The following is a 26,964-nucleotide window of genomic DNA, read 5'->3' as shown; positions in this document are numbered from 1 at the left end:
GTGGGCTATTGCAATTACACAATGACATTATTTAAGAAAGAACTTGCTTACCTTTCTTAAATAATGTCTATGTATAATAGCATTCCTCTGTGTTTCCTAGTCTGATGTGTTTTCTGATGGACTGCACACGTATGGGACTTAAGATCCCATGCTTGCACAAACGAGAAAAAAGAATCACCATTTTTTTTTTTTTTTTTTTTTTTTTAAGTATGAGGCAAAAATCTGGACATTCTCTAAAGATCCGGACAGTTCAGAAGTATGACAGTCTGCCAAGATTTAAGAAGGGACAGTGCTGAAATAGCAGAAATACAAGGAAAATTGGGGACATTTCTGCTTATTTAGTTTTGCAGAATCTACCTGATTTTTCTTGAATTTGGTCTGCCTTCCGTAGCATATATCAGTGGAAAAGTCTGGTTACTCAGTGGTACTTAATTTGCCGGATTTCTTCTATTGGTATATGCTTGATTGGTCAGCCCAAGCAGTGTGACCATTGTAAATCAGCATGCATATTTTTAATACTATTGAGAAATCATTGTATAATATTTATTTTTGTTTTGATTGTCATCTGTATTGTAATGGTATTAATGATGCCTTTCTGCTGTATATGTAACACAATTCTGGCTGTAAAATATCAGTCATACTCCATAAGTGTACTTCATTATGACAAACTTTTTTCCACTTTGAGTTTTAAAAATCCCATCTTTCACACAATTAAAGGGTCTATTGCACATTCAATTTTAAGAATTTTTTAACAAATATATTTTGAAAGTAATATTGAATTTATGCAAGCATGAATTAACTTTTTTTTACCATACTGTGAATTTTCTAGTGAAAGTTACTAGTAAGTGTTCCCCATTTTACCATAAAGCAGTATTCCACATTTTGGAGACAGAAAATTGGAAACTGTGGGCAGAGACTAGCCCCATAAACAGTCTTGACATTTTATCTGCAGTTCCTCACAGTAAAATTGCTGCAACAAAACTTGTATTTGTAACTCTGTCAGAGCATTACAGATGATAGCACTGGCTTTTAAAAGCTATGAGACTGATCAAAAAGAGGAACATGTTCTTAGTTTTTAAACTAGATGTGCTTCAGAATAGAGAACAGTGTGGTTTATGATAGTACGTGGGTAATTTATATTTTATGCATGGTAGGGCACATTAGTCAAATGGGTGCAAACTCAGTGAAAATTAAACTTGCCTGACATTGTAACTATGTCATCAGAACAAGAAGAAGAGAGGGAAGTTGTTTTAACATTCAGAGTGGGTGCGCTTTAGAATAAATTATCATTCTTTTCATTTTTACCATCTTTAAAGTAGTTTTGTTTGAAGGAGAAACTACAAAAAGCAATCAAGTGTTAAACAGAAGGTACATTTTCAGTTATCAAAACTGCTTATAGTTATAACCAGAATGAAGAATTGGTTGAATGCTGAGATTTTTCACAGTGAAGACCCAAAGCAGTGTGATACAAGATCATTTAATATTGTTTTTTACTTATTTTTTTGTTCCCTCCTCTCTCATCCTCTGGCCATCAGACAGGGGGAAAGGATTTATTGAAGAGTTTCCAATTTTTCTGGACTGTCTGAGGTTCAAGGCCGTACAATAAGTCGTGTACTCTTTGGAGTGCTTGCTGCAAATACTGAACTGTTCCTGTGACTTGTATTGATATGTGTCCTGTCCAATTATCAGCCACCTGTGATGTCAGGACTCGACATCAGAGACCCTCGTCACCAGTTAATGATTATTACTGAACTGTTCCTGTGTCTTGTATTATTAGGTGTCCTGTCCAATCATCAGCCATCTGGTAAGTCAACTGGTGTGTATTGGACTCTCTTCAGGCAGAACCTAGGCTTTAAAGACATGGTAAAAGCATTATATATGCACAATTTAGTGTGTCATGGTTTTTGACATGAAACTAGAGTACCTGGAGGAAACAATGCAGAGACAAAAACAATATGCAAACATGGCCTTGACAATAACAAGGATCCTAGACCTATGAGCCAGCAACAGTAGCGCTATCACTTGAGCCGCTGTACTGCCCAAGTTTAAATGCTTCATCAGAGAACATTTTAATTTGTTTGGGAAGAAACAGTGACATACTTTGCAGAAATCACAGTCATCACTGACGGAATTCTAAAATTAATTAACTCTATATCTACTACGTAGTTTGTGCAAAAACAAGAAAAGTCAGTGTGAATGGTACTCCTAGAAGAAGTAACAGTCTACATAATGAACATTCAAGGCAATGTAACTAGTTGGAAAACCGGGATGGAAGGGGCAGTACTGTGAGTCACCATGGATACAGCACACAGCAGTATAAAGTGGATAAGGGTTGTTTATAGTCTGTAGTACAGATTAATGAAATGGATAAGGAAATGGGAAAAGGAGTGTCTTGAATGGCAGATTCAGAGACATTTATTAACCATGACCTGACTGTATGCCATATCAATTGGGTCACATTTATTACAGCAACATTCAGAAGAAAACTAGGTATAAATGCTTTAGGGAAAGAATATATTAAGACAGCCATGTGTTTGAAACCAGTCAGGAGGAAACAACCTTGAAAATGAATGTCTGTTGAAGACGGAGTATGATTTAAGTACAGATATTGGCAGGTACCTGCAATGAAGTATAACCCAGACAGTCGAATCTTAATAAACAGAAAAAAAAAACAGTCACTCACTAGATGTAAAATTTCAATTCATTATACTCATTTTCTGGAACTGCAGAGCCTGTATGGTTCTGCATAGAGTAAGAGTAATGAATTAAAGTAGTGGGTGACATTTGTAAATCTGAAAGTTCTTCTGAAAGCTACTAGCATGCAAATTAAAAGAAATGCTCAGGGAACAAAAGAGAAGATTAAAACTGCCATTAAAAATGCAGTACTTCAGTGTGTGTGCATAGCAAAGTAACCAAGCAAATCAAAAGAAAACCCTTTCTTCCTTTAATTTAGATTCTGCATAAAGACTAACTGAGTTTGTGTTTGGTGTTATGGAGATAACTGTGCACATTGGTGAGTAGGTGATACTGACATCTCTGTACAAGGAATGCTTGCTCAGTTTACATGGTGAGTAAGAGATGAATCAGAAACATTCTCTTAAGCAATTAGTGACAGAGAAGCTGTTATAGATTGTAACAGTTTTATGAAAATGTTTTTATTTTGTCTCATATGCCCTAAAGCTGTCAGGCTATACATTGATTATTCAGTTAAGGTACTCGTGATGATGTTACTCTTTCGTACATTGTAATGAGAGAAGAAGGGTATTTTTAGTATGTCATATAAAGTAATGGACTGTGTGCAAGTTCTTTAGAGTTTATTAAAGAAATATTATTTTAATAATCCCAAGTCTATATTAGCATTTTCTTAATTTTTTATTAACTCTACCTGCTCCTTTTTTTTTCATTCTTCTTCATAGATGTTTCCAGTAGCACATAATTTGCATCATCGAGATCACTGGGGCATTAGCACATAATTTGCATCATCGAGATCACTGGGGCATTAGCACATAATTTGCATCATCGAGATCACTGGGGCATTAGCACATAATTTGCATCATCGAGATCACTGGGGCATTAGCACATAGTTTGCATCATCAAGATCACTGGGGCAGTAGAATCATTATCCATGGGAAATAACAGTAAGCAGGCATATGCCAGAAATCTGAAGACATCTCCTGTCATAGGGTGGAGGCAGCAGTAGAGGGGGGGGCGTACAAGGCCACATGACCCCTGTGAACGTGTACATCTCCCCAAGTGCCCCAGTCTATGGAATACTAAAATCTGTCACCTGGCTAAACACATGGAAGCACAGTTGTCACCTTCTACCTGGGTACATTAGTGAGGATGACTCTTTCTTCACATGCTCTTGTGTCACAGGAGAGTGAAGTCTTCTTGAAAGGCTGCAAGATGTCTTTTTGGAAATGGGAGTACTCCAAGATGTCGCAGTTGACAGATTGTCTTTTTCACATGTTTTTTAAGCAGCTTTCACAAGGTATTTGTATGTGTGTATGTTTATGTGTGTGTCTGCATGTGTGTGTCTGCATGTGTGTGTATGTGTGTGTGTGTGTGTGTGTGGTGCCTCCATTAGAAGTTTCTGTTAAGGGACTTGCTCAGAGTAACCCAATTTGAGCTAGAAAGAATCAAGCCCTGTAAACTTGAGGCAGCTTATTTACAACTTGGTGCCTTAATCGTCCATACCAGCTGCAAGACCTTTTAGTCAGTTAGCCATTTGAGTTTCATAGTTCTCCTTGTTTCAAAAATGCTTGTCCATGTAACATCTGTTGTAGTTCTGTGAACCTATTAAGTGAATTATTGTTATCTGCCACTAGAAGCTCTGAGCTGTTAAGGAATTGGTTGCTGTAATCAAAAGTAAAAGGTTTGAATCCTCTCGCCTCAGTTTGCCTAGGTTGTGACCGTGAGTCTGAGTCAACACTGGGAGGGGGACACTTTCTCCATTGGGTTTACTTGGTTAACTAGATAAGAAATAGTATTTAGTATTTGTCCCTTTAGGTGCTCTCTCCTAATTATTTTTGGCTTTGTTCAGAATTCTTGAGTAAAGAAATTGAGAATTATTTTGGTCTGCTTCTTGCAAAATGTGTTGCTTTCTGGCATGTTGTGGATTGCAACCACTAAGTAATGTCAGGCATGAGAGTTTCAGACTTTGTGTCCCTCAGAAAATGTTTGCTAATGCAATGCTGTAAGTATATATGAGAAAGATTTAAAGGCTGCTTGTGACTATCGGGTCTTTGTCTCTGGTTTCTGATCTAAAAGGTTGTAAGGGCATGAGAGTGAACAGTGGAATACAATGTGTGGTTCTCACAGTGGAGAGCAGCAATATACTTCTCAATCATTATGTATTTGTTTATTTTATCATAAGTAAACATCTGAATGTATGCAATTATACAAGGGGCTGTAACTGATGGTCACATCTGCGTGTGTGTGTGTGTGTGTGTGTGTGTGTGTGTGTGTGTGTGTGTGTGTGTGTGTGTGTCTCCTGCATCTCAGAGTAGGTATGGTGTAAAGGAAATAATTAATTGTAGTAAACAGGGATTTCATCATATGTGCCATATACTTTGCGTGCAGTCCTTGATTTCCTTGTATTCTTGAGCAGTATGCTTATCTTCGTGAATAATCTGCACAGAACGGAGTCTGAGTTTAACGCTAAAATATTAGTTACAACTACATTTTTAATTTAACTTGTATTTTTTAGAGGCACAAGTGAAGAGAACTGTGCTGAACTACAACAGTTTGGTATTTAGTGCAGGTGAATTAAGACTCCTGAAAGGAGACACTTGTGTCCCGTAGTCTTTCCCAAGCTGTTAGCAAATTCATTAGACATTTGTCTTTTGAATTCATGCAATCTTCAGATGACCCCTAATTAATGTTTCAGTATAAGCTATTTGACTATGAATCCCTACAGATCTGTTGGGAGCTTAATGGATTACCTGATGCATTTTCCATAAATATGATTTAAAAGGAAGAGAAGTTTACTGTTTATTATGTCTGTTTTTAACATGAGCATGTTTTTGTTCATCAAAAGTGTTTTTGCTGTGAAACTTTTAATAATTTTAAATTAAATCCAAGTCTCTGTGACCAATGTAAAAAGTAAATAAGAAAATAGCATGCATACTGATGGGTTTCATCAGTGTTGGTGACTGGGGAACAACAGCCAAGTGATGGGATATTGGTATGGCTGTAGTGGTGAGGGTTGTCTCTGGTCAATTGCTCTGCCAAGGGCCCCATTTGACCATAATCCTGCTCTCCTTTAATTGTCCAGAAGACTGGACCATGAGTATTTAGCCTCAGAGTACACCGTATAGATTATGGGCTAACATGGTTTTATCACCGGTGAATCCACATTTACAAAATGTTACGGAGCTGCATGTTCAGGTTACACTGGCTATTGTTGTTGGCCTTACTGTAGGAGCAGTGTTCTTGGACTTGGTTAAAGCATTTGATATGCAGTATGTAATGCCTTAGTTAAATATAAGTATAATTCGTTTTTAATTAACTGGACTATGAACTGGCTTACTGGTAGAAAATATGCCAATGAGTTATTACAGGAGTACTATATTTGAATATTTATCAGTTACTGTAGTATACCTCCGCATTCAGACCTTTGTCCTTTATGTTTTTTTCAGTGAGCCCAGTGAATGACTGTTGGAAAAAATAAATATGCAGATGACTGCCAAATTGGTTTTATTACAATCTGTGATCATTATTTTAATGATATCAATATTTCTTTTTATACCTGGGCAACAAATTATGCTTTAAATTTAGTACTGATAAATGACATGTCCTTTACTTTGGTAAATCAGCAATAAAAATAATAATATATTCTTCTTCTTCTTTCGGGTGCTCCCATTAGGGGGCGCCACCACGGATCATCTGTTTCCATTTCTTCCTGTCCTCTGCATCTTGCTCTGTCACACCAACCACATGCATGTCCTCTCTCACCACATCCATGAACCTTATCTTAGGCCTTCCTCTTTTTCTTTTACTTGGCAACTTCATCCCTAGCATCTTTTTCCTAATATACTCTGCATCCCTCCTCAGCAAATGTCCAAACCAATGTAATCTTGCCTCTCTGGCATTGTCCTCAAACCCTCCAACCTGGGCTGACCCTCTAATATACTTATTCGTAATCCTTTATGCTATTAGGTGTTCCCGCAATTATTTTTATATTGGGGAAAGTAAAAAGTCTAAGTGAAAGGATAAAAGAGCATGTCAGGGACATAAAAAATAACAAAATTATAAGCCCTTTTTTTACAATTATTTTGTATTGTTATTGTTGTTTAATATTTGTATATTTTCACTTTATCTTTACTTATGTTTGCTGGGGCTTTTCCCCTCAGGTCTCCACCGAAAATGGATTTGTTTGCAAACTCAGTTGGACTAACCCTGTTAACAAAAGTGAAATAAAAATAAATAAATAAATGTGTCTCAGGCTATGAGCCTAGCACTGAGCAGCATATTACATTCCCCAGCAATAATGCCACAATACCAACAAAACATGATTGATTTTAACAATTGGCTGAGCTCTGGTGTCATTCTGTGGGGATCCAATATTTGTCCGCATGAGAAGACATGATTAAAAAATCATTTTGCTGTGCCAGGGATGGTCTGCACCTGTCTGCTACAGGCTTTCAAATAGTGGCTAAAACGTTATCCTTCCCCATAGAGCCTTTTTAGACAATGCTAAATTGACAAACCTACCAACAAAATCAATGCAGCTGAACCTCAAGGTGTTACTGCTCAGTGCCAGAAGCCTAAATGAAAAGCTAAACTCCCCCCAAGCCCTCCTCACCCTGGAGATTATAGACATCTGTGCAGTTACCGAGACATGGTTTAAAGGTGCAGATAGTACCTTGGCAGGGCAAGGTTTCAGTGCCTTCCACAGATTTAGGCCAGTAGCTGCACAGACAAGGGAATAAAGGTGGAGGTGTCTCTGTACATCAATAGCAAGCATACCTGTAGGGTGGTTAAACAGGATGATTTGCTGGAATTCCTCCATATGCAGATCACCATAGACAAAATCCGTACCTTATCCTAGCAAGCTATAGGTCACCCTCTATGTGCCATGAAACTGTATAAATGTCTAAAACATACAACTTTTGGGACACATTTTGGTTGCACGGCTAGGCTTATAAAGGCCTTAGTGGTTATCAGCTTAGTGTGCACCTATAAACCTATTACACACATCAAGTAGTGGATTATTGCTAAAGGGCATTATGACAGATGTAAGTGTTTGAATTTCTAGTCTATTTATAATGGATATTTCATAGGTAAATCTGTTTTGGCCTGTAGAGCTTTTAATAACTAAATTTTGAAAGTCCTTTTAGGGCTTGATATGTACTTACATTGATTCTTCAATCTATAGACATAAAGGTATTACTACCTATAAGAACTTTTTGAGAAAGAGAGAGAAATATATTACTAAGATCCTTCCATACAGGACCTCAAAAACTATTATTCAGTTTAAACAGAATTTGGACCTATGGGTGGATTGTGATACTTTTAACTCATATTTCATGGTGTCAGTGTAGTCTTAATGGCCTTTGGGCCTATGAATGCTGGAGAAATGAACTTGTATGTTTGCCTTTTTATTTTTAACCAGGTAAAGTCAAACAACTTGCTCAAAGTCACACAGTAGGCAAAGGGAGGTAGAAAGAATCAAACCCTGTACACTTGATTCTAGGAAGTAGCCCACTAAGAGTTCAGAACCTTAATCCTCTACATTAATCGTCAGACTTTCATTTGTCTTCATTTTCTGATAAATTGCCAAGGGATAAAAAAAATCGCTAAGGTTTATAGTCAGTCATTAATGCTGTTTTTTAGAGTTTCATGGGGTTTTTTTGTTCTGATATTCAGAAAATGCATGTTGATGTAAAACCTGTTCTGTTCAATTTTTAAGTGAATTGCAGTAGTTTGCTTCTTATATATCACCAGTTTTGCAAAACATCGCTGATTTTTCCTCATATTTATGCTTTGCCCCTCTAAGTCACTGATGATTACATTCATTTGTCTGTTTTGTGACTTTGAGCAAGTCACCTAACCAGACCTTGCTTTCTAGGTCAACATTTTGCCCATTGGGTTTACATGTTAACAAATGCATAAAAAATACATAATTAACAATTGACCCTTTTTATCCCGATTAGTTTTGGCTTTGTCCAGAATCCTGGACCAAAATAAGTTGAGAGAGATTGTACTACTACAAAACATTCAGATCTAAGTTATTTCTGTTATTAAAACTATAAATATAGCATTAAATGGCTCATGTTGCTGGATTTACTTCAGTGTTTGTCTTTATCAGTCCTGAATTCCTTGGATATGGCTGAAAAATGAGTATTTTATTTGTAGATTCAGTAATTCAGCAGGTAATGTACTCTGTTTTGGTGCAGAAGGATGTGGGTTTTATTCCCACTATAGAGGAGGAGGGGTGCTACACTCCTAAGTGTGCTTTCCCTTGGATGAGGTGTTAAACCAAGGCCCTATCTGCCCGAGTTGGTGGTAGCTCAAGTGAAGATAAAATATCCCACTGCATTAGCAAAAGCAGCAAGAGAAGTTCCTCATTGTGCTGGCCAAATTTCCCCTAGTCAGTAGGAACACCACTTTGGGTAACTCCCTGAAAAGATGCCTTTAGCTTAATGGGACTAATCTGGGCAACAAAAATTATAAATAAATAAATTATGGTTGCCACTATACCTCAGTTATTTCATTATATCTTTGTTGTTGTTTGCCTTTCGGCTTTTCCCAGTTAGGGGTCGCCACAGCGGAACTCCGGTCCGCTAATGATTGGCAGTAGATTTTCACGAACGCCGAGGTGCCAGCATGACGTTCAACCTTCAACAAAGGCACGTCCATTTACGCATGTTTTTTGAATGCCCACCCAACCGCGAGGATCTTTGTACACTATTTTAATGCAACAGAATCGCTAAGTGGATAAGGCTATTCTTTCTGAATGGACCTGCCACAGTAAAGTGATCTTGAAGTTTTTTTTTCCCAGAATCCACGTTAAGCCCCCATTATACGAGTCATGCTAGGAAACAATTTGTTTTTAACTCCCATGTAAATAGAATGACAGTAGTGTGAGTCACAACATCTTTCACAGCTTCTGCAAACTATTTTCATTGTTTTGTTTAAATTAATTGGATTTGTGTTGTCAGTGCAGCTGTTCTCTTTTAACAGCAGTAGTAAATGCTCAACAAAATAAATTAACTAGCCACTCCAGTAGTGTAGATGGATAAAGCCCTTGGCTACAGCCCAGACAACCAAGGTTTGATTAATGGCTGGGAAGAGACAGACATCCCCGTCCTAGGTAAGAGAGCCCTTGTTGATGCATTCCCTAAGTGGATGCATGGTCCAAAGAGGGGAGTTGCCATCAGATGCAATCAATTAGTGTGGGAAGGCAGGGAAGGGGCATAAGCAAGAAATCTCACCCCAGCATGGAAGCACAAATGAGATGAGCCCCAGGGCATCTTTAGGATCCACAAACAGCCCCAGCTATACTGGATTTCAGTCTGGGGAGTAGGAGAATAGCAGGTAGACCTGAGTTGGACATGGGGCACTTGAGGCTGGGTCGGTAATGATGGGGTCTGAGAGGACCAAAAATAAACAAACTAGCTGAACTGCATGTTTTAAGGCTTCCATGTGTTTAGTCCAAGAGCTGAAAGACCCTCTTTCACATTCTTTCTGAGGTATTAACACCATCATAATCAAGGAGCTGTTAATTGACCCTCTTGCTTCTATTTCAAAGAACTTTTAACAGACATTTAAACTGCTTTGCGATTCAAAAGTATCTTGCCCTGGGAAGATGTATGTTTTATCTTGAATGCTGGCAAAATATCAAAAATATTTTCTTTACAATACAGCACACATCAAAATAAGTCTGACTTTTTGTTCTTGAATTTGAGTTAATGATATTTTTCATCTTTCTTCTGAAGTGCAAATGTCTTGGTGCATGACAGTTTCCCACCTCAGATGTCTTGGTAGCTACACCTTGACTTGTAATCCTTTGGCATGACAAATCAGTAGTTTTTCTGTGTTGTGAACATTTCCAGGATTTGTAAGATTATGGCATTCACTGTTTTTTTAGGAAAATGGTCTTTCATTTTTAACACTGGATTATGGAGAAGTTATTACCATGTATCATGTTTATCCTTTATTGCTGTGGCATATTTTCACATGTCCTGCATGCCCCACCACCTAGCTGAAGTGCCCCTAATATGCCCTGGCAAAAAAAAGGAACCTGGAGCTGCCACTGCTCAACACACTGGACATCTGACATGGCTGGAATCCGTTTTCCAGGATATCAGTCCAAAATGTCATCAAGAGATAGAACTTTCACCATATGCCTTTTTTTGTCATAGGAAGTGAATGGTCGAAAGGTGATGTGTTCTTTCAGGGCTGCTTCCACAGAAAGACATGTATCTAGTTTGGAAATATTTTCTTGTTAGTGTGATTACCTTGTTTTTGAAATTGTTTCAGAGTATTTTTTGTTCCTTGTTTTTGGTAATTCTGAGGTCTATAATGTTCTTAGAAAAGATGTCTTCTGTAAAGCTCTAGTTTAATTTTTAATCCATCCTCAATTGCCTTTCTCTTTATTTTCCTCATGTCTGTAACTCTGTCTTAACCTAATTTATTTTCATATAAGTATGCATATCTGGACAGTGTCAGGATATCATGAATATATGGTTTGCATGAAAGCAGGTTGTCATGGTTACAGAATTGTTCAGCATAACTGTATCAGGCAATGCTAGCCATTAATTAAATTACTGATGATAATCTGCCTCCACTGCTAGCCCTGCCACTGATGTTCTTCCATAGCACACTCATGCCTTTAGTCAATTTAAAGTGTCCAGTCATGAAAAGAAAATACTTCCTAATACAGTGCTGTTGTAAAATCCATAAGGATGCATGAAGCACAACAAGCAATCTGTGCATCTGGTGCAGAAATATTAAGGAGGATTATGACAGATGGGGTTACGGGGTCCATTCTTAATGTCAGAGAAAATGGAGCTGTGGGCATTACTGATTAGCTTTCCAAGCTTATTGGCGTATTTCAGTTCACAGGTGGACACATTCAGTTCTGTTTTCCAATCCTGAAGAGGAGCATGGGTAAAACAGTAGGCAAGTGATCATTGGAGCAACAATATGCTTAGCCACATATATCTTTAAGCAGACACACTTAAAAGTTATCCCCATCCTTTTCAAGCACTTAACAATGCTCACCTTCTAAATGAGCAGGTTTATCCATCTATGATCTCCCTGTTGTAAATTTGTGGCTACCCATCCAATTGTCAAGACTAGCCATAAAGGTAGCCAAAGCATACTTTGCTGTACTTCAGTAGGCTAGGAATCTATCCCTTAAGTGAGTCTTGTTTATTTATTGGTGAAAATTTAGGTTTTTAGGGTAGATGTTTGTAGAGTCACTGGTTTTGTAGAGAAGTAGAAGCTCAAAAAGTAAGACACAGGTCATCAGAGTGCAGCTGCCAAGCTGCTGAGCATAAGAAGTGACGTGCTAATCTGTCAGGATGCTTGAAGGATTTAAGGCATTTCATTTTCTTGGTCAGAACTATTCGGCTCTTTCTAACTGAATGATATGATCAAATCTAAATGTATATATCAGTGACTGATTGTACTCATCGATGGGTCTGATCATGGAATAATGCAATGGTTTGATAAATTCTGTGAGATATTTCCTTTCAATGGGTCCCCCTCAAATTATATCTGGTATGATCCCAGTTATTCTCACTAGGAGTAATATAACGTTATTGACAATGGGATGGATAACACCAATCTATCTAACACCAAATGGGATATGTTAATTCAAACACCTAACGGGAAATTGGCTGTGCTTAAAATGGCCAGCAATTGCAGGTAGCCTAGTACTTGGCTATATGAAATTCATTAAGCCAGACTGAAGTGGTTCCTGACTATAGTAGAACAAATGATGCTTGAATGAAAGAGAGTTGTCTACATAAGTACTCTGGTCTCCTGTGACCATATATATTTGACTTACCCTTTATAGCCTATGAGATGGGCACAACTTTTTGCTAAAAGCTACAATGATTTTATTTTGTTTTTTTGCATTTAACTTCAAGATCATTTTCAGTACACCAATTACATGCATAACCAAACCCTTGCTGGAGTTGTTTTGTATCAGTGGATGAGAGGGTCACATTGCTCAGATTGCACTCATCAGCAACTTTGGCCAAATGCACTTCTAGGATATTGACTTTAATGTCTGCAAATGCTAAATAGTAAAGAGCTCAGCACTGCTCTGTGGGTTACTTCACTTGTTACAATTTTATATCCTGAGAGGATAGTGGCAAATGTCACAACTTGGGCTCTATCGTATAGTCAATTTGCAATCAGTGGACAACATATAGGTGCTTTTATTTTTGTATAGTTTTTCAATAATACCAGCCTCTCTATCATTTTCAGATAGACTTACTAGAGTCCAGGAGATAGAACTTGCCCTTCACAAAAGCATGCTGATCAGTTAAGTCGCCTATATCTGCGTAAATGAGTTCTACTATTGTATGTTGCATGGCTTCGCATATCAAGCTGGTGGGCCTATAATAACACGAGTCTTTTGGAAAGCTGGATCATCCAGGTATCACTAGTGCCTGAGGAGCAGTAGCAGAGCTAATAAATAAAAACAAACAAAGGATATGCCTGTGATCCTGAATAGTGTGTATCCAGTGGTTTTCAAGAGAGCATGTCTCTCTGGTAAATTTAATGACAAAATGCACAGCAATACTAGTCACAAATGGAAATGTGTCTCCAAACTGTATATAAATCAGACAGGCTATCATGCAAGTGGAACTTCATCGGATTTCTTCCCATACGATAGAAGTTCTGTTGACTCCAAGAATAACAAAAATAAATGGTTTAAAACAGGCATGATAAAAGAAGTAAAGACCAACTGATCTGAGTCTTGCAGAAGGGCTAGAGGGTTGGCTAGATCATGGTAATTCACTTATAAGTAAAAACGATCATTAAATGTAATAGTTGAGTTCTTTGGAGGAATTAAGGTCATGTAGAGCTTTTCTGAAAGACTTTCTTTTTTTGCACTGCAGTCCTAAACCATCAAGTTAGTCAGTAACCAGGTCTGACAGAAAGTCTTGTGAAGGAGAAGGACTGTTTGTTTTTTACTGTTTGTGGTAGAGCTGTTAAGCAGTGGAGCCTACCCCTCCGAAACACATAGATCACCATGCAGAAGGTTCATTTTGACAATAAATCTGAAGTAATTCCAAGCCTATGATTGGATTTCCCCAGAATTATTGCACCATTTGGGCATAGTAGAAGAAGAGCTTTATATAAAAGGGGTTAACCAGTGTCCAGTGGCGGCTAGTGATATCGGACTGCAGGACTGTAGCCCCCCCCCCAGCTGTGAACCACAATGGTACAATTCTACAAATCCTCCAAACCTGCACATAGAAATGAATCCGGACGGCTGCCTTACCAGTCCAGATTCAGTAAGAAGGCAGCAGACTGCTAATGCCCCAGAAGTCTATGCAGTGCTCACTGCATAGACAGGAAGGGGATCGGACTGCAAGGTAAGCAGTCTTGGAATGTTCACAAACAGGAAGGAAAGAACAAGAGACAGGAAACCTGAAGTATGCATTCCGGCATGAACGCAAATGGCCATGGATTTATTTTATTATTCAGGATGAAGCTGTGGATTTATTTTGTCATTCAGGATGAAGCTGTGGATTTGCAGACGGACATGGATTTATTTTATCATTCAGGATGAAGCTGTGGATTTATTTTATCATTCAGGATGAAGCTGTGGATTTGCAGATGGACATGGATTTATTTCATCATTCATGATGAAGCTGTGGATTAATGTTATCATTCAGGATGAAGCAGGTAGTGTGTGTGTGTGTGTGTGTGTGTGTGTGTGTGTGTGTGTGTGTGTGTGTGTGTGTGTGTATGTGTAAGTTGGTTAAAGAATACTTTAGGCTTGAACCCTGTACCTTGGGTACAGGTAACAAGAGCCTGAATTCCCTACCCACCACCATTTGTGAAACCTTTGCAGATTTTTGCCTCATATTTTGTTCTGTTCCTCATAAAATCTGTGGTTTTTGAATTTTTAATTCCTTCATTAGTTGATGGTGCAGTGGTAACATTGTTGCCTTACAGTTCCCTGGTTTGAGTCTTGGCTGGGGTCCCTTCTGTGTGGGGTCTGCATGTCCTCCCTGTGTTTGTGTGGGTTTGCTCTGGTGTCCTCCCTGGGCCTCTGCTGAAAATTGGATTTTGTTCCAAGTAAGACTTTCCTGGCTAACAAATGTTAAATAAAATTGACAGGCATTTGAATTTCAGACTTCATATTCTTCAGAAAGTACATAATAACACAAAACCTTTTATTCTAACAATTTTCAAAGTTTATAAGATTAGTATTTAAAATTTGTCCCTATTTTTGGGACTGTATTCCCCCATTATTGGCTTCGTCCAGGTTTTTTATGCTAAGGTTGAGAGCTATGGTGACAACTGAATTCACTGAATATGTTTGAGGGCTGTATTGCCCCATTACTGGCTTTGTCCAGGTGCTTTGTGCTAAGAGGTTGACAGCTATGGTGAGAACTGAATTCACTAAATGGTAGGCATTTAAGTTTCAGTCTTCCTCTCTTTCACAAAACAGCTGATATGGCATAGTGTTATGTTGTTCTGACTGTTTTGCACAGGGTCCTGGGTTTAAGACTTTGCAATAAAGTGCATGGTGGTAGCACAGCATTTTATTCTAGCAACTTTTCAAGATTATACAAGCAATGTTTAAAATGTGTCCCTGGTTTTTGGGCTTTTGTCCCCCCAATAAATTTTGGCTTTTTCTAGATTTCTTGTGCTGCGAAGTTGAGAGATACAGTTGAGTGTCGAGTAGATTTTACAAGGAGCTGAGAGCTGCAGGGGAAGAGAAGTTTAGTGCTGCTTATGCTGAGTCTGCTTGCATTTTTAATAGAAAAACACGTAGTGTACTTGCTTTTGATGCAGATGGCTGTGGGTTCTACACCCAAGGGGGGGATGCTGCCATACTGAGAATGTCCTCTTTGGTGAAGATACCTAGTAACTATGAACCTGTTATCAGTTTGCCATCCATTCCCTATTGCAATATTACTAGCTTATCATTTTTTTATTTAACATAGGCAATTTATTCCTCAAGGGCAACAGGCACTTTATTTGTAGATGAAACTGAAATATAAAGTTGTTTGCTAGCAGCAACCTCTTCATTAGTTACAGATCTCTTTAATGTGGAATCATTTAGATGGCTTTTACTTCTGCAGATATTGTGCATATTTACTGATACTGGTAGACTGTAGAAGTTTGAGTAGACTTTTATGATGAAAATTATCTCAATTGGGCAGTTTTGTCATTATTGGTGCATGCATTTTCTTTCATTGTTTACTGGAAAAATGTTCAAAACAATAAATTCAAAATAGCCTCTAACAACTGTACAGTATTATACAAGGAATTTATTTTAATACAATCAGGAAGGTGTATCACACAACATATGTATGTTTTGTGTGCAAAGGGTCTATCATTTGAAAACAGCCCAAAGTTAATCTTTATACTAGCCAAATGTATTTTCTTTGAATGTGATTTCAATGCTGTTTCAATGAATGTGAGTTTCAAGGGCAGAGAAGATTTAATGCTAAGTCTATTTTCATTGTGAGACTGCATTAGCAGACGTCTTAGTGTTTGTGCTGTAAAATGCAAAATAAAACTTTCAAATGAAATCCAAATCATTGTGGAAGTAAAGCAGTATGCACATTATAGTGTTTATGGTAAATGGGGTGAAATAGCCAAGTAATGGGACATTGGGATGGCTGCAGGGGAGGCTCCATTCGTCCATGGTTTTGTGAGGGGGAAGGGTGGCAAACTCAAAGACATCCCCGGCTGAACTATACCTCTCAACTGTCCACATTTTCACAGAATGAATAGATTTTTGCTTCCTATTTTTGGTTTGTTCCTCATAAAATTTGTGGTTTTCTGGCAAATCATTTAGGAATTAAGTCACTAAATAAAGACAGTCATTGAGTTTCAGACTTCATAACCTTCAGAAAAATACATGGTAAAGCAAGACCTATTATTCTATCAATTAAGTTTATACAAGAGCAATTTTTAGTACTGTTTGTATGTTCCCCCAATATATTTGGCCTTGTCAAGATTTTCTGTGTTAACAGGTTGAGAGGTACATGCAAATAAATTGCTTTATAGAATTAGGCATATCCAAACCTCTCAACTGTCCTCAATTTTGGGTCAAAATATTGCTCTCCCTCTAATAATCCCTCCGCAAAATTGCAGTTTTGGAAGAAAACGTGGAGGGTTTACAATTAATAAATAACTGTAATAATCAGAGTTATAGATTATTTTATTTCAGAAATGCATATACATTAGTTTATTTTGTCAGCTGCTCAAGTTAACAGTACTTATATTAAAAAGTGTCCCTTCTTTGACAGGTTCCCAGCTGTATTGTGTGGCTATTTTATATTTTTGCATCACATTTTAGTCCATTTTTCATAAATTGTGGTTTGCTGGCAAATTAGTGGCAAATCATTAAAGACTGAAGTTAGAAAATAATTCGAACACAAACGGCAACACCAGAACTGATGAAACAAAAAGATTTTAAAAGAACTGTATTGTGAGCCAATCAGCTGTTCTGAAGAAGTCTGCAATAAGCGAATGAAAGCGCTTAACAGTTGTTCATGTGGATTTTAGTTTCTAATATTGTGGTTCGTGTTTAATAAATATATCTTTGGATATACACCATCTTTGCCTTATTCAAGTAAGCCTGCACACTACTTTTTTAAACCTAGCTAGGACGGGAAGTTAGAAAATAATGACAGACATCTGAGTTTCAGATTTCATACTCTTCAGAATATTCATACTAATGCAAGATCTACTATTATATTAGAAAATTTATAAGAGCAATATTTAAATATTGTCCTTATTTTTGGGCCTTTGTCCCCACTTCTGTGTATGGCTTTGTCCAGATTTCTTGCTCTGAGGTTGAGAGGTATGACAAATGTGTCAGGGTCATCACAGTCAGCCAGAGACATTTCAAATTGTGACATACTTGTTGCACCCCACTCCCCCATGTAGTGACTCTGGATGTGTCCAAGCAAGGCAAGGAGCAGTTATGCAGTGTGTGTGTGCAGAGGATCCCCCCATCCAAGGTAGACACCACTACTACAGTGTCTTTTCATCTGTCCTTGCTTGATTTTGCAGAATGTTCTCATTTTCTGTCATATTTTTATACTGTTGATTTATGCTTCTTCTTATTCAGAAAGTGCCCGTTGCTCTGTGTTTAAGTAGCAATGCTTTCATGACCATCAGGTAAGCTTGTCTGAGATTGTAAGATGCAAGTAAGCTTTAATAAGCATACCGTTAAATAATTACCAACATTGAAAGCCTCTTTGTTGTTGCCATGCAGAGAATACTTACATAACTAGATAACGTATAAACCTTGGGTATTGAAATGCATATGACAGTATTTGTAATAAAGGACACGATTATAGTATTTTAAGAAGCTTATTACCTTTGTTGGAGACTTGCAGTCATCTTTGCAGGCTTTACCCATAAACTAAACAGAATGCCAATCTATCATGTATGGTCCATAACAGTGCAGTAATCCTTTAAGCAACTTATTTTGAGCTTGTTTCTTGTTTGCTGTTCATTATTTACTTTGATCATGTTTTCCCCATGAAACAAGTAGATAGTTGTCAGGTAGCAGGTCTTTTTTGGATAAGAAACATTTTTACAAGTGGGGGTATCACAGAGATTGCTACTTTCAGCATGTTACTTGGCACTTTTATAAAGCTGAATATAAATTATAATTAGAACTGCAGTGCCAAGAGAAGTGGTTTGAGTTGAGTGCTGCTTGTTTTTCTTATACTTGATTTTGACTGGCTATTAAGTAAGTTGTTGTCCAGCCAATGCATTGAAATTTTTTTTCTTCTACACTTAATTTTGTCTTGATTGGGCTCTCATAATGAAGGTTTGGCACCTAGGGCAGTGTATTTAATTAAAGTTCCAGTTTTTGTGGTTTTGAGCATAGCTCCTCCCCTTTCTAGTTGGCTGCACCCCTTCCCATTGGCCCCACCCATTCAGCTGTCTCCTGCAGCCCCCCTTTGATATGAAGTCACCAGCCGCCACTGGCAGTGTCATGCCTGAGGTTTCCACCAGTGGTATTCTGTTATTCTGTATTTAGGCCAAGATTGTAATATTTAAGAAAAGGTTTATGTTCCTCTTTTAGGGTACTGTATGACTCCGTGATAGTAGAGAGGTGATAAGGGATCATATTTATTTGATTAAACAAAAAAGAACATTTACAATAACTTACAAAGGTAAAATTAATAAAATTTAAGTTAAATTATTGCCAGTTAAGACAAGAATTGGAGGCTATAGTTGAAGTCCTAAATTTCAGAAGGTGGTTAATGTTCAAATGTCTGTTATATTTAATACTAACCACATCAGTTTTCATTTTTGTAACATTTTGATTTTATTTCATATGCTGAGGGAAATTTATCACGATTATCTTTATTGGCAAATTTAAATCACATTATTACATTGTGTTTTCATTCCTGATATTTCAGTCGGTGTATTTGTTTACTAATTTTGTATTCTGATGAAGTCTAATTGCTTGTGGACAAAAATGCTGATTATTATTATAAAAATGTTTTCTTATTCGATGAGTTTTGCAGCATTTTGTTTTACTACTTGTTTTACATTTATTTCTTTTCGTTTTTATATATTTATTAATTTATGCTTGTTTAGTGGGGCAGTGAACTGAGCCAAAAAGGGCTCATTTTCAACTTGCATGTTAAAGCAGAAACAAGAAGATATGTTTAGAATTTAAAAAAAGTTATAGAGAAGAGTTTTAAAGTATAAATGTAGTTTTAACATAAAAGTAGATATTGACATCCGAGGCAACTAAGGCATGTAGAATATATACATTGTTACAAAGAATCATAAAATTCCTTATAAATGTAGTTGTGTGAGATGTTGTCAATGTATGGTTTGTACTTTTGCATTGATTGATAGAGAGTGTATTGGTTAGGGTAGAACATCTGGGAGACAAAGTATGGTGATATTGTTGCAAGAGTTTACCAGGAGGGAGCATTTGATATCAAGCAAGATAGAATCAGGATTTTCAACAAGATGAAACAAGGACTTTAGGAAGTCACTTTTAGAATAGATTGTATAGTGCACCTCCAGATCTGGGAGAAGTACCTCACCTTGTGCCAAAGGGTGAGCAACATTCTTGAAAGCAGTGTGATGTCTGCTTTTCTGGCACACACATTTAGAAGAAGCAGAGCAGGATGTTGAACCAAGTCTGATCTAGTCCTTTTAACAAAATAATGAAAGGGTAGACCTACCAAGACGTAGCCATAATTTTAATGATATTGACTGTGCCTGTGAAAACAAGAGAATGGGAGTACTGCATTTCCAAACCTCTGAGGACTCTCTGCCGGGCTACATCAACTCGAGTGCCTCACAGCTGTAAAGTGTGCATGCAGTTGAGCATTTAAGTCCACTAGAGACTAGATCATGCCAAAAGCAAGTAACATCTTCTCCACTAAAACAGAGTGCACTCAGGAAATGTATCATTTTGTTCCTGTTTGTAATTTGACAGCACAGAATCTTGCTCAATGACTTGGAGGACTTGATTGGCAGATAAGTGAGGAACATTGGTTGTTAAAAAGATATTATTTGTATAAGCTGCTAATTTAACAGGGAGCCAGTTTACTATCATGGGTTGACTAGCAGAGTCTTATTTTAGATATATAAACAAGGACTTCAGGGCTAAATTAAAAAAGGAGGAGGCGAGACAAGTGGGCGTCCTTGTCTTGTGACAACACTGAGAGGGGTAATAATTGTGTAGAATGATGGTAATTTTAAGTAAAGCTGATTGGGAGGAGAACAGAATTAGCACCCACTAGAGGTAGTTAGATAGGAAAACCATCTTTACCAAGGTGGTGTACAAGAAAACCAGGAAAGTCATCTTACTCCAGAATCCAATGGCATTACAGGCTTCATCAAGAATGTATATTGTTACATGGATGTTGCCAGATGGTCATGTTCCTTCGTAATGCCCATGTGATTTATACTAAGAAGGGGCCTCATACCACTTCAGCATTGCCAGTAAGTATTTCAACCAGGATTTTGGGTTCCATATTTGTAAGTGAAACTGTGATAAGACCCTGCTTCTGAAGTGTCCCTCTCAGGCTTTAAAAAAATGATAAAATGCTAACTTTGGGATGAGACAGAGGAGTGCTACCCTATTATGGAGAAATTTATCCCATTCTTATACTGGGCCACATAGATTTTGTGATTTAATTTGCTTCAGGGAAGATAACTTCTTCAATAGCATGTCTAAGCATAAGCTACCAAGGTGGGTTCTCACAGTCTCTGAGGAAAGTGTTAAAATAGGCAGGGGATAAATACACAGACAGAAAGTTGCAGATTCTTCAAAAATAACTGTGATGAAAAAACATACTGCGAGTACTGTCATAGAAGAGGCAACCACTGACCCCCTAGTTTTTGTTTAGCCTAACCCTCTGGACAGGAGATGAACTGAAGTTAGCAAATTAGCTGTCATGTTGCCATTGTCAGATAAGGCCTGATATAGCTCAACATATAGGCCCTTGTCATGTTAAAGGAAATGTTTTTGTTTTTCCTGAAGCTCTGCAATGCAAAGTAAAAGACTATTTGTAGCTAAGCAGCATGTGTTGTACCCAAATAGTCACCAGTCAGTGACACTTCCTAATAAATATCCCCTTGACATCTATCCACTAAGAAGCAAGAGATTTCTAGCCAGCTCCAGTCACCGAGTAAGCTAAAGAAAGCCTGCCTTTAATTTAAACTCATATTTATACAGACTTTAATAAAGCTGGAAGGACTTTTCTGATGAGTCACTATCGAAACTAGGGGCATAACTAAGCTCATTGATACCATGGTGTGACCTGTGGGTGGAAAAAGTGTAAATGAAGGTGTGTGTTACTTTGTGAGGATGATACATTGAGAGTAGGAAGTACTTAATTTGAGATTCAGAGATGCAGTATGTGGATTTAAAAAAAAATGTGCTCACTTTAGCAGGGCTTCCAAGGATCTGCTAGATCACAGGTGTAATATACATGTCCTGCAAAGCTTGGCCATACTTAGGAAGTCAAAACCCTTTACAGTAGAGCTAGCTATAAACCAGTGTGTTATGTTCCCCATCTAAGATGAACAATGTAGTGTTGCCTAAAAGAGGAGTCATTAAAATGATTTGTACTGCCGAACTGAATTTGGGTACATGTCAATAATCACTCTGTTAAGGAAGCCTGTTATTAAGATATCTGTACCATCTTCATAAGATAATACAGACTTTTTGACTCCATCCACACTAAATATGTATTGGAAAAACTGTGTACCTAGTTAGGTGAACCAAAATTTATAGTTTCTTTGTCTCCGCTGATCTTGAAAGATGTATTTTTCCTGCATGAACCACACCTGGAACCATGTCCTTCAGGAAGGCTTTAAGTATCTTCTTCTTGGGCTTACCCCACAATCCACTAACATGGTTGGCAAGAACCTTGTCTACCATTACATTATTCTGGAATAAGATAAGACTTTTGCAACAGTTGCTATATTCTTTCTTCCATATGGAACACTGGGTGTTCTGAAAATGCCTTTCAGAAAAAAAAGGACCAAATCTCAAAAAAAAAAAGAAATTGAGCATAATAAGAATAGGGAAAGCTAACTATGTAACTCTGTCCATGGCAGTGAATTTTCTAAGAAGGGGCCTGAGCATTCTAGCCTTACAAGTAAAATACCCCTCCCAATACAGTGGGTCATCTATGAACAGTCTCAGAGCAGCATTTAAAAATATAGTGGGTAGGATTAGACACTTCCCCTAAACCTAACAGGAAACACCTCATCTCTTAGGTTTACAGTTGGTACAGAGATAATCTCAGTTCAGTGGACCACCCCAGTACATCAAAACACAACCACTGAAGGGAGGATTTTTCACAAATTGATGAAGTGTCCATTAACTGCTATCATTAAAATAAAATGAGAAAGGGATGACTCTGATAAATAAGAGTTTCATCAGATTAATTAATGCATAAATGTTCTGAATGCTTACCATTGATTAGTGAATACACTGAATACTGAGAATTGCACCAAAGGTTAGCAATAGCAAATTGTATTGAAATGTAAGATTGTATAAGTGGCCAAAGGTAGAAAATTCTCAATCAGTCAATTAAAAGTCACCAGCAGGCAAGCTCCCAATGATACAGATTCAGATGACATATAGGGGATGCTAAACAAAAGGTGTGCCCAAACCTAATAATGCCTGCATGCTTCCCTATTAGTAAGGACACATAGCTAGCTACCAAGGTTATACATGTTACCAATGTATTGTTAATTTCAGACCAACTCTCAAATGCCAATCATTTAACTCCATGTGCAAAACTGAATTTTAAGAGCGCAGTGGAGCAAATCAAAGTTCTAGCCAATTCCTTAAAAATAAGGGTATAATAAAGCTTCTTCATCTGCATTCCTAATGATTACCATTAAGGAAGGCTATGCAGTGCAATGGCATACTGCAGAACATATTTCATGCACACAGATATACTGGTGTCTGTGGGTATCAGAAGTTAACCCACCAACTTTAATAAGCAAATGCATCAATAATTCTCATCCAATCATTTCAGTTAGAGATGATCATAAGTATACCAGACAAACCAGAAGCCAAACATTCATTTTACTACAGGGCTCTATTAAAGGTACTCCAGAACTGCTGGAGAGAACACACTTTTGAAGCTAAGCAAATGTGAACTAAAGGTCTGCATGATGCCTAAAATTCAACTTTGTACTTTATTATTAAGTCGGGTATACTTCTCAGAACCTTGCAAGCGTAACCTTGGCCTATACAACTTGGGCAATGGGCAACTTACAATAAATTAGTGGTAACTAAAATTATTTTGGGAAGTGTGAGAGAGGTACAGTACCTGTAGAAAAGCCATGCAGGCACAAGGATAATGTAAACACCACAGAGGCAGTGAGCAGTCGTCAGTATCCAACTGCAACCCCAGGAACTGTGAAACCGAACAAACAGTGTTACTCCACATTCTTGCTCAGTATGAGGGTGAATCCCCCATTGGCCCAGACTTTAACTGAGTTTCTACAGTAACATAGCAAGCCTTACTATTTTTCTGTAATTCCAAATTTTAGGACTCAAAACAGCTGCCATGAAAAAGGAGAATAAAAGAAGTGAATAATTAGCCATGAGAAATACTTGTATATGGCAAGGGTATAACCTTGGCCTGAACAGAGTAAAGCAAGTATGAACTTATTTAACTGTATGTCATGTTCTCAATAGAAATAAAAAAAGAATGATTGCAATGCCAAGATCCAATTGTTTGCAGCAAATGATTAACATTGACTGAATAAGAGCATCTTCGGCAATATCAGAAAACGATAATTAGAAATCCATCCATCCACAACCCATTTTTTTCCATTTTTGCACATGGGTTCAGGGTGACACTTGAACATTGACAGTCATCAACAGCCGAGGTTTACAGTGCCAAGTGGCTAGTAAAAGTTAATTAAAAATAACAGCTAAGAAATTATTTGTCTACACTGTCCTGCTTGTAACAAGAGCATAAAACATTTCATGCAGAGATTCTAGAAAATACTAACAAGGCATCAGTTTGTAAATAAAACTCAGAAAAGGCGTATTCCTATCAGCAAAGGTTTTTTAACAGTAAACAATAATGAGTCTTGTATTACTACAACTGAGTCTGATAGTTCTTTAAGTAGAAAAGCGCTGGCTTCCACCAGAATATTAAAAAAATCCCATGTATTCTGATTTATAACTTGAAGCTTAGCTGGCTATTTTTCCTGAAATTTCAGAGCTACTTTGAGCAAGAAATTTTTCTGTATTCTTGACATTTTCAGTTATACCCTGGGAGAAAAAAAAGTCTGCCAAAGATCTTAGCTTAGCTAAGCCCTCAGAATGCTAGTAAATCTGGCCTAAAAAACCTTGCTCCCAGACCCCACTTCCAATCTCGACAGAAACACAAGGTGCACCTCACAACCATCGCTGATTTTTTATCAGACGACAAAGCATAACATTTGCAAAATGACTGAAATTAGGAACATAAATATGAACATTTGATATCTCAATTTACAAAGACAGTAATGAATAAGTATCAGTATGCTGAACAGACCCCAAGCAGACTGTAATTGACAGCCCTGACAGATTAACATGTGTGACCCCTACCAGAGTGGCATACCCTCAGTGCACACATGGCATAACCATGACCAACCTGCCAAATACAGCTTTTTGAACCATTGTAGATTGGCCCAAGAAAGGAAAGAGAAGAATAAAGATGGGATAATGCTGCACAGTGACCGCCCAACCTGCTGGAATTTGTGAGGGACAGGAGTGATTTCCATGGTCATTGTGCTAAGTCTAAAGACTTCAGCTCTTATCTTCCAAAATACTAAAGCCTCCCTAGTACCATGTCACCACAAGTTTTACTTTGCTTGACTTAGTCCAGGGCCAATGAGGACCTGTGATAGCAGGCTTGGCTCGCAAGGACTTTTTGTACCCATTATAATGTAGAATGGAGTTTATTTTAATTCCTTCTGATAACTTGAACATATGAATGTAATTTTGTTGAGAACTACCCTTTTTAGTTGGAGGTTTAGGTTCCAGCTTTTTAAATAACTGACGACAGAGATGTTTAAGTGGATTCCAGATTATGATCCCTTTTTTCATCTTTTACAGCAGATGTGGTCACATCAGACAGTTTCTGATTCAGTTCTGTAAATCCATTTTTTAGAATTAAAAAACACGGATATGAAGGAAATAATGTTTTTTCAGTGTTTTTACTGCTTGAAGGAGTTTAGCTTCTGTAAGAGATGCACTTTGGGAACTACTGTTATCTTGTTGAATTTCAGATAACAGCTACTAGACTGAGGAACATTTTGTTTGTTATTGCAGAACTGTTTAGTTGCTGGTTCTTTTTGGAGTTCAGGTTCCATAATGGCAGAATGGGACAGACTGCATTGTGACTGAGTCATGATCCTTTCACTGTTTCACATATGCACACAAAAAATAACAAGGGACATTCATTTAATTAAAATGGTATTAAAAGCTCAAAAAATACAAATAATTGCCCATGTACAATAAAGAGCTTCACGTAAACATGTACATTGATTTCAGTGTCTAACAAGCTGTTATTTTTTATTCATTCATTTATTTTTTTAATATTTCCCTTCACTTACCCCTTAAGTCAAGCTGTGAGCATGCCATTTCCCTCTCAAAGCCCACCACATTTCCTTGTTCTCCTGGTGTACTGTTTTCTCCAGTACATACCACCATAATGTACCTGCTGGACTCTTAAGTTTGTTCCATCCATCTGTGTTCATCCTTCATTCTGTGCCTAACTGAGCAAAAGCCACTTTAGATATGTCGGGCAACTTTTTGCCCTCCCCCCACCCCCAAACATCAAGGATCTCAAATTGCAGTGTACTGGCTCAACTAACATATTGTGCTGGTCCCATGATCGGGCCTGACTCCAAACTGTAGAAAGCCAATTGGCTTCCTACCCCAGCTTTTGGCTCCTTCCCTGAATTACTGCAAGAAGTAATCCAATCTACATTCTCCAGCTCTTTAAGTGATGAAAATAAAGAAAAAACACTGAACGTAACTGCCTTTGTGTATTAGCATTTGTTTATAGAACAAAAGTAACCGCAGAACTAGTCCTTGATCATACCTCCTAACTCTCTGCACCCATGGTAGTTGTCCTTTTTGCCCCACCCATTCACTATTACCCACTGGTTTCAGTTGCTGTTTTTTTTTTTTTTTTTTAACCCCTTTCTCACTGGTGCATTCCAAGGCACTAGATGCTACAACCTCCTTCACATTCAGTCCATCTTATGGGGTGTCACCTTTTGCCAGAATCCTGTAGTTGCTGCATATTCACTAGAATGGTATAGTCATGTACCTTTTAAGTTGCTACTTCACAGTTTATTGCTGGATGCTGAGGACCCATCCCTTTTATAACATAATCGGATTATACATTTCCTCATGTTGTTTGTCTTTTGGCTTTTCCCGGTTAGGGGTTGCCACAGCGGAACTCCGGTCCACTAATGATTGGCAGTAGATTTTCACGAACGCTGAGGTGCCAGCTCGACGTTCAACCTTCAATGAAGACACGCCTATTTACGCATGTCTTTTGAACGCCCACCCAACCCACGGGGAGGACATGCAGACTCCACACAGAAGGCACTCCTCACACTCCAGCCGAGAATCGAACGGGAGAACCTCTTGCTGTGAGGCAACAATGCTACCGCTGCACCACCGCGGATATTATACATTTCCTCATAATATACCAATTTTGCATTTTTTGCCTGTGCATTTTAATCCTTATCATATTTACACACCTAGAATATTAAGCAGTGTAA

The sequence above is a fragment of the Protopterus annectens genome, chromosome 9.part0 (genome assembly GCF_019279795.1).
Source record: "Protopterus annectens isolate FY-2018-M chromosome 9.part0, PAN1.0, whole genome shotgun sequence".
NCBI classification, from domain to species: domain Eukaryota; kingdom Metazoa; phylum Chordata; order Ceratodontiformes; family Protopteridae; genus Protopterus; species Protopterus annectens.
This window is presented reverse-complemented; position numbering follows the sequence as displayed.